Genomic DNA, 12764 nt, shown 5'->3' on the forward strand with positions numbered 1-12764 from the left:
CTAGATTATAAACATTTTAAGTTTTGCAGGCCATACAATGTGTGCTGCTACTACTCTGCTATTGTAGTGCAAAAGTGACCATAGGTATATATAAGCAATAAATTGTTTTCCAAAGAAACTAACAAGTGGCTGGCTGGATTTGACCTATGGGGTCTTCTCCAGTAGATACAAGCTAAACTGGACCAAGTGAGTATCCCCAAGAAGATCACATCATTTAAAATATAATATGTACAAAAATAATATTAGAACAAAGATGGCAATAAGAGCAATGATAGAAAAATATTACTGGGAAAACAGAAACATGAGATGATTTTAAAAAATTAATACATTAGTGGAAGATTTTATCAGGGATCTTTAGCATATAAAATAGACCTTAAAAGGTGAATGGTAATAATGGTAACAGTTATGTTATGTTTTATAGTTAAAAAGTATTTTCATTCATGTTGTCTAATTTGGGAAGAGAGAGATATTGGTAGGCAGTATATTTGAAACTAAGCAATCAATTTAAACAAAGCTAAGAGACTAGAAACTGCAAAGCATGTTTGATTTGACAAAACTACAGGGCTAAGGGTTTTGGCTGGAAAAAAAAGAGATTAGAGTCAGAAATGTAGGAAATGTACAGAATGCATATATTAGGTTTTAGATGGAGAGGCATTAACTGTGCTTGAGCAGCATAGTGATGAATCAGAGCTATGCAGGAAAGGAAATTCATACAGCAGTTTTCTATAGGATTGTAAGGGAGATACAATACAGGTGGAATAATAAATTAAAATAGAATTCTTTCTAAACATCAGCACTTTCCTGCTTCCCTTGGTGCTCAACCTTGGTCCAACCTGAGAAATAGAAGTCCTTCCCCTCAAAAAAGCCAAACTGGGGTTGATGGGAATGGCTCTTCTTACTCTTACACAGCTGTAATAATAACGATAATAGTAACAATAAATTATGATACTATTTTATACTGAACACTTATGTGGGAAACACTCTTCAAGTGATTTATAAATATTAAGTCACTTGTGTCTCAGCTGTTAGCAAAAATGAGAAGAAATGAAACACATTTGGGGAGGCAGTTTCTTGGTGATGTTAAAACCACAATCTTGTTTCATGTAGCTCTTTCTTTAGATTCTATGACTTCCCCAAATTCCTTCTCAGATATATGAGTCAACAAATTTCAGTTTTTTTCCTTAAGCCAATCTGAAGTAGTTTCCTAATATTACAAATAAAATTGTACCAATGAAAACAGTTTTTGACTGATTAAACATAAAAACAAGAAAAAAAGAGAAAATATAGACAATGATTCTGTAGTTTGGAGTCATGTTTACTGCAAAAACTGGATTCACAGAGAAAAGAGAAATAATGAGGGATCTATGGTAGGAGGTGGTAATTTCAGAGTTGAAGGGCCTATAAGATATTTGTGGTATATTTGGGAATTATTTAATGAACAAAAAGAAAGCCCAAAAGGTCTATCAGGGCTGGTGTCATAGATGTGAGACCAGTACAGGCATTTAGCATCCCAAAATCAGACTACATACTTATTTTAATGATTTGCTGTAATTCTATATTTGCACTTGTCTTTTTCCAGTGGGACCACAGAACATATGTGTGAGCAGAAGGGATATGTGCAATATGCATATCTGCCATTCTTTGCTTCCCCATTTGCATATAACATTCACGGTATAGTACGCACATCAGGTTCCAGGTGTGTCATTACATATGGGAGTTCAGTGAATCTCAAAGCAAGTGCAAAGTAAGTATGTTACATCCATGACTGAGAAAGCAAGAGCGCTGACAAATCCAAGAGACCACACTTTCTGTCTGAACTAAAGCCTAGTTTGAACATAGGAAGAAGATAATGGCATTCTAAGTAAGATAAGGGATCTAGGAACTCTCATATAGTTTCTTACTCATGTTACTTCCCTGTATTGGCCAATAACTCATATTGAAAATGATGACACAGAAGGACAAGGAAAGATAAAGTAATTCATTTTTTAAAATTCCTTCTGTACTCATTAGTAAACCAAATGTAGATAGTGTCGGTAGAATGTGCATGTATTGAAAAGTAAAAGAAAAATAGTTGAGTTAGTTTAGTGCAATATTTCCACTATTTTGGCAAGAACAAAATACATATGCATGAATAAACTATGGAATATGAATTGTGTCATTTTGGTGATTCTGAAAGTTAGTTAATGCTTTTATATTTGCCTTTAACCTGGCATTATATAATATAAAGATGAATGGCAAAATTCATATTAATAATTAACATTTTACATCTTTATTTAAAACAATATTAAATACAAATTAAAAACACCATGACAAGTTGACAGAGAGACCATGGAATGATAAAGAAAAAGGCTTTATATTTTACCTTTAATTGAATTTTCTCCTGTTTTTTGAACAAAAGGTCCTGCACTTTTATTTTTCAGTGGGTCCTGCAAATTATGTTGACCTTGAAATCCACACTAAAAATTATAAAACATGTATATCTATCCTTCTTCCATCTGCTAGTGAAACTTAGCTGCCCAGGCCAAGATGGATTTGAAGGGGTCAGGGCTAGAGAATGAAGTGACATTAATAATGTGATAAGAAACAATGAAATAAAGAGGGCATGCAAATGTGAGCGACCAGGATGCCAAGATCTGTGAACCAATTAAGGGAAACCATAGGAATATTGCCCAGAGTTTTAAGTAAACCATATTCGTCATACCTTAAAGGTATTTCCATGCCTATGAGAAAACAACTTTGAAGGAACATTTCTTCTTTTCTTTTCATCCATTATACTTTATTCCTCCATGAGAGAAGTGATTTATCAGATATTGAGAATCTATCATCCACAAGACCACTTCTCTATTGAGTGGAGCAAAGCTGATAAATGTTGCTGTTATTCCTTTGCCGTTTTTTCCTGTGGTGATAGAAATCATGCTTCTTTCTTCTGAGGAGGAGATTACCAGAGTAGGCTGTGTTTCTGCCATTGAGAAGTCTACAAATATGAGTGCCTAAATTCACAACAGAAACCATGACTGTGGGAGTAGATCCAAGTTTGTTGTGCCGTACAGCATTACTCTTGACAAAAAAGGCTGATATTTTAATCCTTTTTTGAAGGTTTTGCTTATTCACTGGTTTAAACTCAGGAAAGTTAATTGGGATTAATTATTTCATATGGGAAAATAATTTAAACTCTTCAAACACAAATGTCAGAAGGTAAGGCATGAGTCAAAGGGTTATAAAAGTGGGACAGAGTTGTTAGGGAAAATATACACGTGTTGCCTTCTGAGCTGGTTTTTAGGTGCTCACTTCAGTTCTGTTTTTTTCTTTCATAATTTTACAGTGATTCTGTTGGTTGTGTTGAGGGTCAGTATACAGACATTTGAATTTGTACATCATTTTGAAAAAACCATGTACAAAAAGCCATATTGCGATTCTTTTCTAAGATGTTATTCCAATGACTTTCCAGCTTAATATTTGGAGGCAAATTTTTCTTAAAAGGAAATGTTGGTAAGCTGTCACTCAAGTCCCTCTATAAGATATACTACATAATCACATTTTCTATCTTTCACAGCACATTAACAATGTTATCAGGAAAACTGGACTATGACTCTTAAAGGAGTCAGCATCTACACAATTCTGACAAGGAGAGCCAAGATCAAGGAGTGAATTTCTTCAGGAAACAATTAATACTAAACATCATAGGAACAGAAGTAATTTAAAATGTTCAAGACATATTAAATGCACGACTGTGGCTCCAAATTGCCATTTAGTATGCTTGTATTATAGGATATAGAAACTACTGCACACCATCTTTGCAATGTGAGGCTGATTCTTAAGGGAGTCAGCATCTCCAATAATTCAATATCTCAATATTTTTTGGTTGTACCAAAAAACAAAAACAACTAGAAAATTAAATGCTTCTAGAGCTTCTAAAAATTTGCACTTACAAAATAGTTGATAAAAATACTCCTCTGGATTATACAACAAGGGAGATGGAAACAACTGATAATAGATGGTATAAGCTATTAATCATATTTGGCTTATTTTTCTCCTGTTTCACCAGAGTCTGAATTCTTCTCGTTTGTATCTTCTCTGTTCTCTGCAGGTAAATCTTTCAGTTTCCTGGTTATCCACTTCTTCCCTCTTCCCGCTTTGTTTGAGCTTTTTAGTTTGAAGATTTATCCTTTCCTGTTGCCGTTTTGGGGCTCTGTTTCCACTTTTTCAGAGGAGGTTTAGCTGACAACCTCATAGATCTCCTCTGGGGTTGTCCCTGAACAACCTCTAACTCGGGCGTTTTGGCGGCAGGGAGGGTGCATGCCAGGTGCCTGTAGGCCACAGCGCCCCAAGAGCCTTCTAGAAGCTGGGCTACCTGGCGGTTGTCGCTCCTCCAACAGTCGGAGCTGCTGGGACCCTCTCACAGTAGCTTTTCAAATTGCAAGAGAGACAGTAGTTTTTAGAGAACTTTAAGACTCCTAAGAAGCTACAACTATTGTAATTGGAGTATTTTAAACATTTAAATGTATCTAAAGTTAGTATTTCCGTCTGAATTTGAATGTAGTTAGTCTAAAAACAGTTGTGGGAAATGAGAAGAGCAGGAAACTAAGAAGTTAGTGGAAGCACGCCTTGCCTCTTCCCAAACTATCTGTGTGAAGTATTACTAGATTAGTTACTAGCAGTTTGAAATGGAGGAATAAAGCTTGAGCAATTGACCGATATTATCATCCATCAACCATGATGTTTCCCACTACAAAATGGCAGTTTTGGAAAAATATTCGGAAGTAATCAGAAGAAACAGGTGAAGAATTGGGGCAGCATAAATCCTTGGATCTGTCATCCATTAGTATCATTCACAATTGTAAATCAGTTGTGTCAGGTTTTTTTTTAACATATAGACACACACAATAAAATTACATGGTTTCTTTATTTGGGGGTTTAAAGGTTAAGAAAAACTAATACAGCATCAGAGAAATAATTGATTATTAAATCGATACTTAAAGCTAGAAATACATTTTTAAAGATATTCTGTAAAAGGCAAGCTGTTTTTCACATGAATTTTTTTTTTCTAAAACTATTTTTCTAGATCTGAATTTTAGGGAACATATCAAATGCAGTCACATAAAATAGAGACCTCACAGCATGAAATACTGTAGTTTTAGGCCTAAAATTGCAATTTCTAAGCAGACACATTCTGTGCCTATGAAAAAATAAGAATAAGGCTACTTAAGGGAGATTAAATTGTGTGGTTATTACTTGCAAATATAAAAAGGGTCTTATAGGTTCAGTTTTTCAGACACTAAAATTGAAAATGATGGGAATCTAGTTTTGGTATGGATGGTTGTTATAAGAATAAATATATTTTTTAACCTGACCCATTCCAACCTCCTGACAGATAATTTCTGAAGCAAATCCGAATCTGTCAAAAACCAATATTTATCCACATTCATGTCAGCTTTAGCAAGGATAAGTTGTCTAAACATTGAGGCATAGCATTCATGAGCATAAATCTTTTCTTATCCACAAACCATTAATGTAATGAATAGAAAGTAAGGTGAATTGTTAATTCTTTGCATATTTATCATGCCTTTGTGAACATCTTAGAAGCATTTTAAAATGCATTCTTTCTTAGGTTTAGTTGAAAAGCCTGCCAAAGTCTTTTTTTTTTTTTTTTTAGGTTGGGGAGCTTTGTAGAGGGATTAGTAAAATTTTAAAGTAACAAATCAAAAGACACAAACAAAAAAAGCAACCACGATTTGTTCTACTGAAGGCTTATTGCCAGACTGCTTTACATGCAACTAGCTTTATATATTGTAATCATTAAAAGTGCCTGTATTGAGATATTGAACTTTATTATAGAGTATGCATGCTTATTCTTAGTATATATTCCTTCCTGTTGTTTATTTCTAAAATAGTTTTCATCTGAGTAGTTTAAGGATTCCTTGGCTGAAATAAAGGAAACCACACCAGAGAAACTACACGAGTAAAATGGGCCACTCATAAGCTTGAGGCGACAACCTAGAGCACAAGCACTTACGTGCAACCCTCTGCAGGTACAAGGTTAATCTTAAAAACCAACCATGAATCAGCACGATCTTATAGGCTCAGTATTTACTGCCCAGCATGTTTCTATCTCATTTCACATTTTTGGGAGCGAGAGTATCTAAGTTCCTGATCATGTAATAAAAGGTAGACTGCGATCCTTTAACAAAATGCCTGTGTTGAAGGCTTTAAATGGATTTGATCATGTTACAAAATGGGTAAGAGGGGGCAGGAAATTATATAGAAGTGACTAAAAACTGTAATCTCTATCAAGAACTACAGGGACATTAACAATATCTATTTTCCTATTCTTATCATTTGTTAATAATAAAAACAACTGATATCCATGGCATATTTTATGTTTACCTGTGCCCAGATACTACTGGTTTATGACTGTGTGGTGGCAAGAGTATGAGGAATACCCTGTATCACTCTCAAGAGGATTCTGGTTTGACAAATCATTATTATGATCATATACATTTCTATTGGTCATGCACATTTTTATGTGCCTTATATATATTGTCTCATTTAATCATTACAATAACATTTTAAGGTAGACACTATTCTTATCTCAATATTAAAAGCTATTAAAGCACTAGCCTCAAGCTAAGAAGTTAAAGACTGTCAAAACTAGGTTTGAATCAAGTAAGGTAGCCGTATAATCCAAGCTCCCAATTATCTATGTGTTTCTGGATCTTTAGAACACTAAGAACAGTAACTTTGGAGCATGACCTTTTCTTCAAGCTTAAGGAAATGACAATAGGAAAATTATTCATCAACTGGTAATGGAAAGAAGATGGCTATGGTATATGTACATTGACAGAAAACAAAACTAATAAACAAACCAAGAAGTTGCCAAGCAAGGTAATCAACTTTCTGGAGTTTAACGTGTGCGTGTGTGTGTGTTTGTGTGTGTGTGCGCGTGTGTATTTTTAGCCTTGTATATTAGTTTGCTACAACTACCATAACAAATTACCACATGTATTTTTAGCCGTGTGAATTAGCTTGCTACAACTACCATAACAAAGTACCATGTACTGAAAAACTTAAACATAAATTTATTTTCTCATAATTCTGGAGACAGAAGTCTGATATCATGGTGGTGACATGGTTGGTTTCTTCTAAGACTTCTCTCTTTGGCTTATAGATGGTGCTATTCTTTTGGTGTCTTCACGTGGCACTTCTGCATGTTGTTCTTTGTGTCCTAATCTCCTCTTGTTATAAAGACGCCAGTCATATTGCATTAAGAATCACCCCAATGACCCAATTTTAATTTATATTCTTTTTAATGGTCCTATTTCCAAATATGGCCACATTCTGAGTTACTCGGGGGTAGAGTTTCAACATAATATTAAGACAACACAATTCAGCCCATAACACTGCATAAAATAGTAACTTAGAGGGTAATTTTTTCCATGTTTCCAAGTTCTGTAAATTCTTTTTTTGTGTGTTCTCTTTAGATTATTGGACATATTACTTAAATTTTTTCTCATGCCACAAATGTGCAAAATAAAATTGGTAAGATGTTTTGGCTTGAATTTTGAGAAAAAGTATTAGTTCTATATGGAACAGATGTCTTGGATAGAATGGTAATAAAAAAACAAGAGTGGCTTGAGTTAAGCAAAACTTTTACGTAAAGAATTGAATTTGTGCCAATGATCTTGCAATTGTACAAGGTCATTTAGTCTCACTAGTGCTTTTCTACTAATAGACATCTGTTTATTTCTGGAAATACGTGACATTTTCCTCTACATATACATTAATATATATCATTCTATTATAAGACATATCATTTGCATTTGATGTGAAAAAAGCTACTATTTGGCCCAGGCATAGTAAAATACAGAAAAGTTTGTCTACAACTGTGATCTCCAAACCTTGCACATAAAATTCATCTAGATTACCTGGGTCCCATTCCAGCCCTAACTTATCAGAGTATGCTAAAATGGATCCTAGGAATCTACTTTTTAAAATAATAAGCAGATTGTTCTCCTAATAAAATTAGAGAACTATTGTATTGCATGTATTTATATCAAAGATGTAAACAATGAAAATGTATGTTGTGTTGCGTAGGATATAGTTCAAGCTGATGTAACAAAGACAGCAGAAAATACAGAGGCTCAAAAAAGGCAGAAGATTAATTATTCTTATGTAAAAATCCAGAGGCAAGATTTCCAAGGTGGGGATAGAAGGAGGGCTACATCCTGGGACCAGTCAGGGACTTAGGTTCTTTGTATCTTGTTCTTTGGGAAAGAAAATAGTCAAAGCTAGCACCCCAGAATAATGCTTATGTTTTGGCCTGAAGGGAGAAATAATAAGCAAAGAACAAAACCTTTATAAATACATTATTTAAGAAGTACCCACATCTCTTCTAATTATGTCCCATTGTGCAGCACATAGTTATGTGGCAATATCTAACTTAAAAGGAAACTGGAAATGTAGTTTGTGACTAAATGGTGACATATCTAGCTAAAACACAGGATAGACATCTATTAGGTTGGTGCAAAAGTAATTGCGGTTTTTGCCATTACTTTCAGTTGCAGAAATTGCAATTACTTTTGCACCAGCCTAATACAACTAAAAATAATAATGGAAAAACTGTATACCTATAGTGGCTGTGTGTGTGTGTATACATGTGAGTGTGTGTGTTTAATGGTTGGAAACAATACAAATATCCATCAACAAAAGAATGAATAAATACTTGTATATTTATATAATGGAATAATGTTCAGCCATAAAAATGAATTATTGATACACCAAAAGACATGAATAAATACTTTAAAATATAATGTTGGAGAAAAATAGCTGAATATAAAAAAGTACATATTGATTCAATATATTATATGTGAAAACTGGCAAAATGATCTACAGCAATAAAAATATAAAAATATGCCTTTATGCATTTTTAGTTTCTACAAAACAGGTGATATCATTAATGTTTTCTGATTAGTAATTTTTTTCTTTTTTTCTTTGATCGCCCTTTCTAAAAGCTTATGAATTTTCTTAGTGTTTTTGAAAAAAATAGCTTTTTATTTTATTGTTTTTCTCTCTTGTTTGTGTCTCTATTTTACTAATCTCATCTATTATTAATATTTTCCTGATTATAGTTAATATGAGTTTAGCTTTTTTGTTCTGGAAAAAATTTAGATCATTAATTTGATCATTAACCCTTCATGTTAAATACACATGTAAATTTACAAATTTACAACTAAACCCTGTTTCAGATGCATCTCATAAATTTTGATTTTTAAAATATTTTTCTTCAATTGAAAATATTTTCTGCTTTCTGTTGATATTTCTTTTCTTGACCTCTTTTTAAGTTTAATATCCACATATTTGTGGACTTAGCAATTTTTGTCGTTGATTAATAGATTAGTTTTTTCATCATTAAAGAACATTCGTTTTTTAAGATTTCAATAACTTTAAATTGCTAAAATGTGTTTTGTGGCCAATAGGCTCTCTTGTATTTACGAATATTCCATGTGTATTTGGATAGACTATGAACCACTATTATAATATTATGTAGAATGTTCTATAAAAAATGGACTTTAAGTTGGTTAGTGATATTATTCAAATCTTCTTTATTAATGCAGAATTTTGTCTATATTTACCATGAATTGTGTTTTTACCCATCTTACACTCTGTGACTTCAATTGAAGTCCTCAAAACATTTAAAATTAATATAATTACCTAGGTAATTTGGCAAAATTTGTGAATTTTGCCGTTTAATTTTCAGTTGTTTAATCCGTTTCTGTACTTCCCACTTTTTCTGTGTCCTTTTATTTAAATAAATATTGTGATTGCATTTTATAACCATCTTTTTCTTATTAGCTACACTTCTTTATTATTTCATTAGAATGTACATCCTATATTTTTAACTTATCACAGTCAAGTTTAAATGATATACAACTTCATTTACAGTGTGAAAATCTTGCTAATATACACATCAATTTCTCATTGACTTCTATTATACTGTTGGTGACATACAATTTCCATATATGTATTAGTATATTTATTATATATATAGTATATATATATGTATGTATGTAGTATATATATGTGTGTATATATAGTATATATAAGTATATGTGTGTGTATATGTATATATGTGTGTATACATATGTATAAACCCCAAATATATTGCTACATTTGCATCAATGATTAGAAAAATGTTCTATATTTTCTGATATTTTTGCCATGTTCATCATTCTTTATTCCTTTGTTTAGACACAAATTTTAAAATCTGGTGAAAAAATCTACCTTGGTTTTTCTTCCTCTTCTTTCTTTCTTTTTCTTTCCTTTTTTTTAGTGCAAGTCTATCTGCTGACAGTATATTTTCTCAGCTTTACAGCTTTTGCTTTTCTTAAAATGTATTTGTCTTATGTCAGCTGAATTTCTTTTTTTTTTTTTTTTTTTTTTTTTTTTTTTTTTTGAGACGGAGTCTCACGCTGTTGCCCAGGCTGGAGTGCAGTGGCGCGATCTCGGCTCACTGCAAGCTCCGCTTCCCGGGTTCCCGCCATTCTCCTGCCTCAGCCTCCTGAGTAGCTGGGACTACAGGCGCCCGCCACCGCGCCCGGCTAATTTTTTGTATTTTTAGTAGAGACGGGGTTTCACTGTGGTCTCGATCTCCTGACCTTGTGATCCGCCCGTCTCGGCCTCCCAAAGTGCTGGGATTACAGGCTTGCGCCACCGCGCCCGGCCCTGAATTTCTTAAAATAATTTGAGTGTAGAATTCTAAGTTGACTTTTTTTCTCTCAGTATTTTAAAAACATCACTCCTTCACATCTAACGTAGTTTTTGACAGTAAGCCACCAGAACCTTTTATTATAAAATGTTCTTTTTCTCTGGTTGTTCACGGAAAAGAATGTTTAGTGGACATTAATTCATTCTATGACAACCCTTATCATTACTTAGTATATTCATTTATATGAAGTCATTTGACAGCTTAATATAATCATAACAATGCCATCCTATGCATTTTGATTCAGTTCCATTTTGATTTAGTTCAATTAATTTAAACATTTCAGAATTTCTCTCCCTGAAATGTTTGAATTTTCAAAATGAGAAATCATTTGCAATTTGCCTATTAGCAACCTGATATTTTCTGGCCGATTAATCAGTACTTGTAAAGCAAATGCAATTGTAGAGGGGTATCTTCTATGTGAAGAATAGTTGGTGTCATTTCCCCAAAGCACAATGTACTGTACTATCATGCCTGTTTGATCTCTCTCCTGTTTTTTATTAAGTCTGGAATGTCATTTCCATTTTTGGCTGAGTGAAAAATTCTTACCAATTCTTTAAGTTCATAGTCAAGATGATTCTCAATGATTCTTCACAGATATACCATTCGCATTTATGAAGCTTTCCCTAATTTTTCTCAACTTCCCTGTCCCATCTATAGGCAGTTAGTGCTCCTTTATATTCCCTTAGTACTATTTACACCACTATTTTATATCATAATATAAGTAGTTGTTGCTAGTAACTTGACCTTACTATACTGTATATTTAGTATACTCTCCAATATTGAAACAGTGTTACATAGAATTTAATATCTGTAATAACTATAGTAGTAGGTACAAATAGTAGATGCTGAAGAAAGTGTTGTTGCTTTTTTTATTGTGGGCTGTTTTTATGTGTAACCTATTTTTCTTTCCTTATTTCATGCAGAAAAGTTGCTTTTATTCTATAAAAGGTTTTTCTTTTTCTTTTTCTTTTTTTTTTTTTTTTTACAGGTTCAGATATGTTTGTTACATTCTGTGGAGACAGAGAAGAAAAACTAGATCTAAAGCCTGGCCAGCATGGTGAAATGCTATTTCTACTAAAAATACAAAACTTAGCCAAGTGTGGTGGCACACACCTGTAGTTCCAGCTACTTGGAAGGCTGAAGCATGAGGATCATTTGAACCCAGGAGGTGGAGGTTGCAGTGAGCTGAGATTGCACCACTGTACTCTAGCCTGGGCAACACAGCAAGATCCTGTCTGAAAAAAAAAAAAAAGAAAGAAAAACTAGATTTTATAAATAATAACTTTCGATTTTCATCCAGTGAAAATATTATTTTCTTATAAACTATATATGTATAATAGTAGTTATATTTCTTAACATACATAATCATACACATACTTTACATATAAATACCTAAAATCGATGGCACTGAGACAGAAAGTATTTTCATTTTATTGATAAGAAAATTAAAGCTCTCAAATTTAATTGCCTGGAAATATTTACAAATCTTTGTGCAAATTATACTTGACAACACTAGGAACTGTATTATTATTACATTCTCTATCTATAACAGCTAAGCCAAAATAAATGATAAGTCTGTATGCAAATGACAACCTTTGGAAGTAGCAAACTGTCAATTTTACTGGAGTTCATGATTCTCTTTTAAAGTAAACAAATATGAACAATTTGAATCTCTGATTTTGATGTGTAGTAAAAAAATTTGGTATTAGAAAAAATATTTTATTTAAATATGCATAGTTTATGCAAAAATTAAGGTTATTAACAAATTCTGAAAATCAGGAAGTCACTACAAAATGCAATCCTACTTTGAATTTTGAAGTTAAAGAATCTATGATCTGATCAACTATTTCAAAGACATTTAATTACCAGAGGTACTAATAAGTAATGCTCTAATACTACTGCCCACTCTTTTTTCCAATACTACTTTTATCTAATACTACTGCCCCCTTCATTTATACATGAGTCATTTTCTCAGTTATTATTACATATTTACCATTAGTAA

At 32.8% G+C, this 12764-nt stretch overlaps 2 long non-coding RNA genes across 2 annotated transcripts in view; one reads left to right on the forward strand and one right to left on the reverse strand.

Moving 5' to 3' along the window:
• Positions 1–12764, reverse strand: part of LOC105484306 (uncharacterized) — a 520010-nt gene that overhangs the window by 332833 nt on the left and 174413 nt on the right. The gene's annotated exons all lie outside the window — the stretch shown is intronic.
• LOC105484302 (uncharacterized) lies at positions 4351–12484 on the forward strand. Its single transcript, XR_988858.2, has 4 exons — positions 4351–4777; positions 5892–6029; positions 6720–6882; positions 11751–12484. It is a non-coding gene; the product is annotated as an uncharacterized lncRNA (long non-coding RNA).

The sequence above is a fragment of the Macaca nemestrina genome, chromosome 12 (assembly GCF_043159975.1).
Source record: "Macaca nemestrina isolate mMacNem1 chromosome 12, mMacNem.hap1, whole genome shotgun sequence".
Classification (NCBI taxonomy): Eukaryota; Metazoa; Chordata; class Mammalia; order Primates; family Cercopithecidae; genus Macaca; species Macaca nemestrina.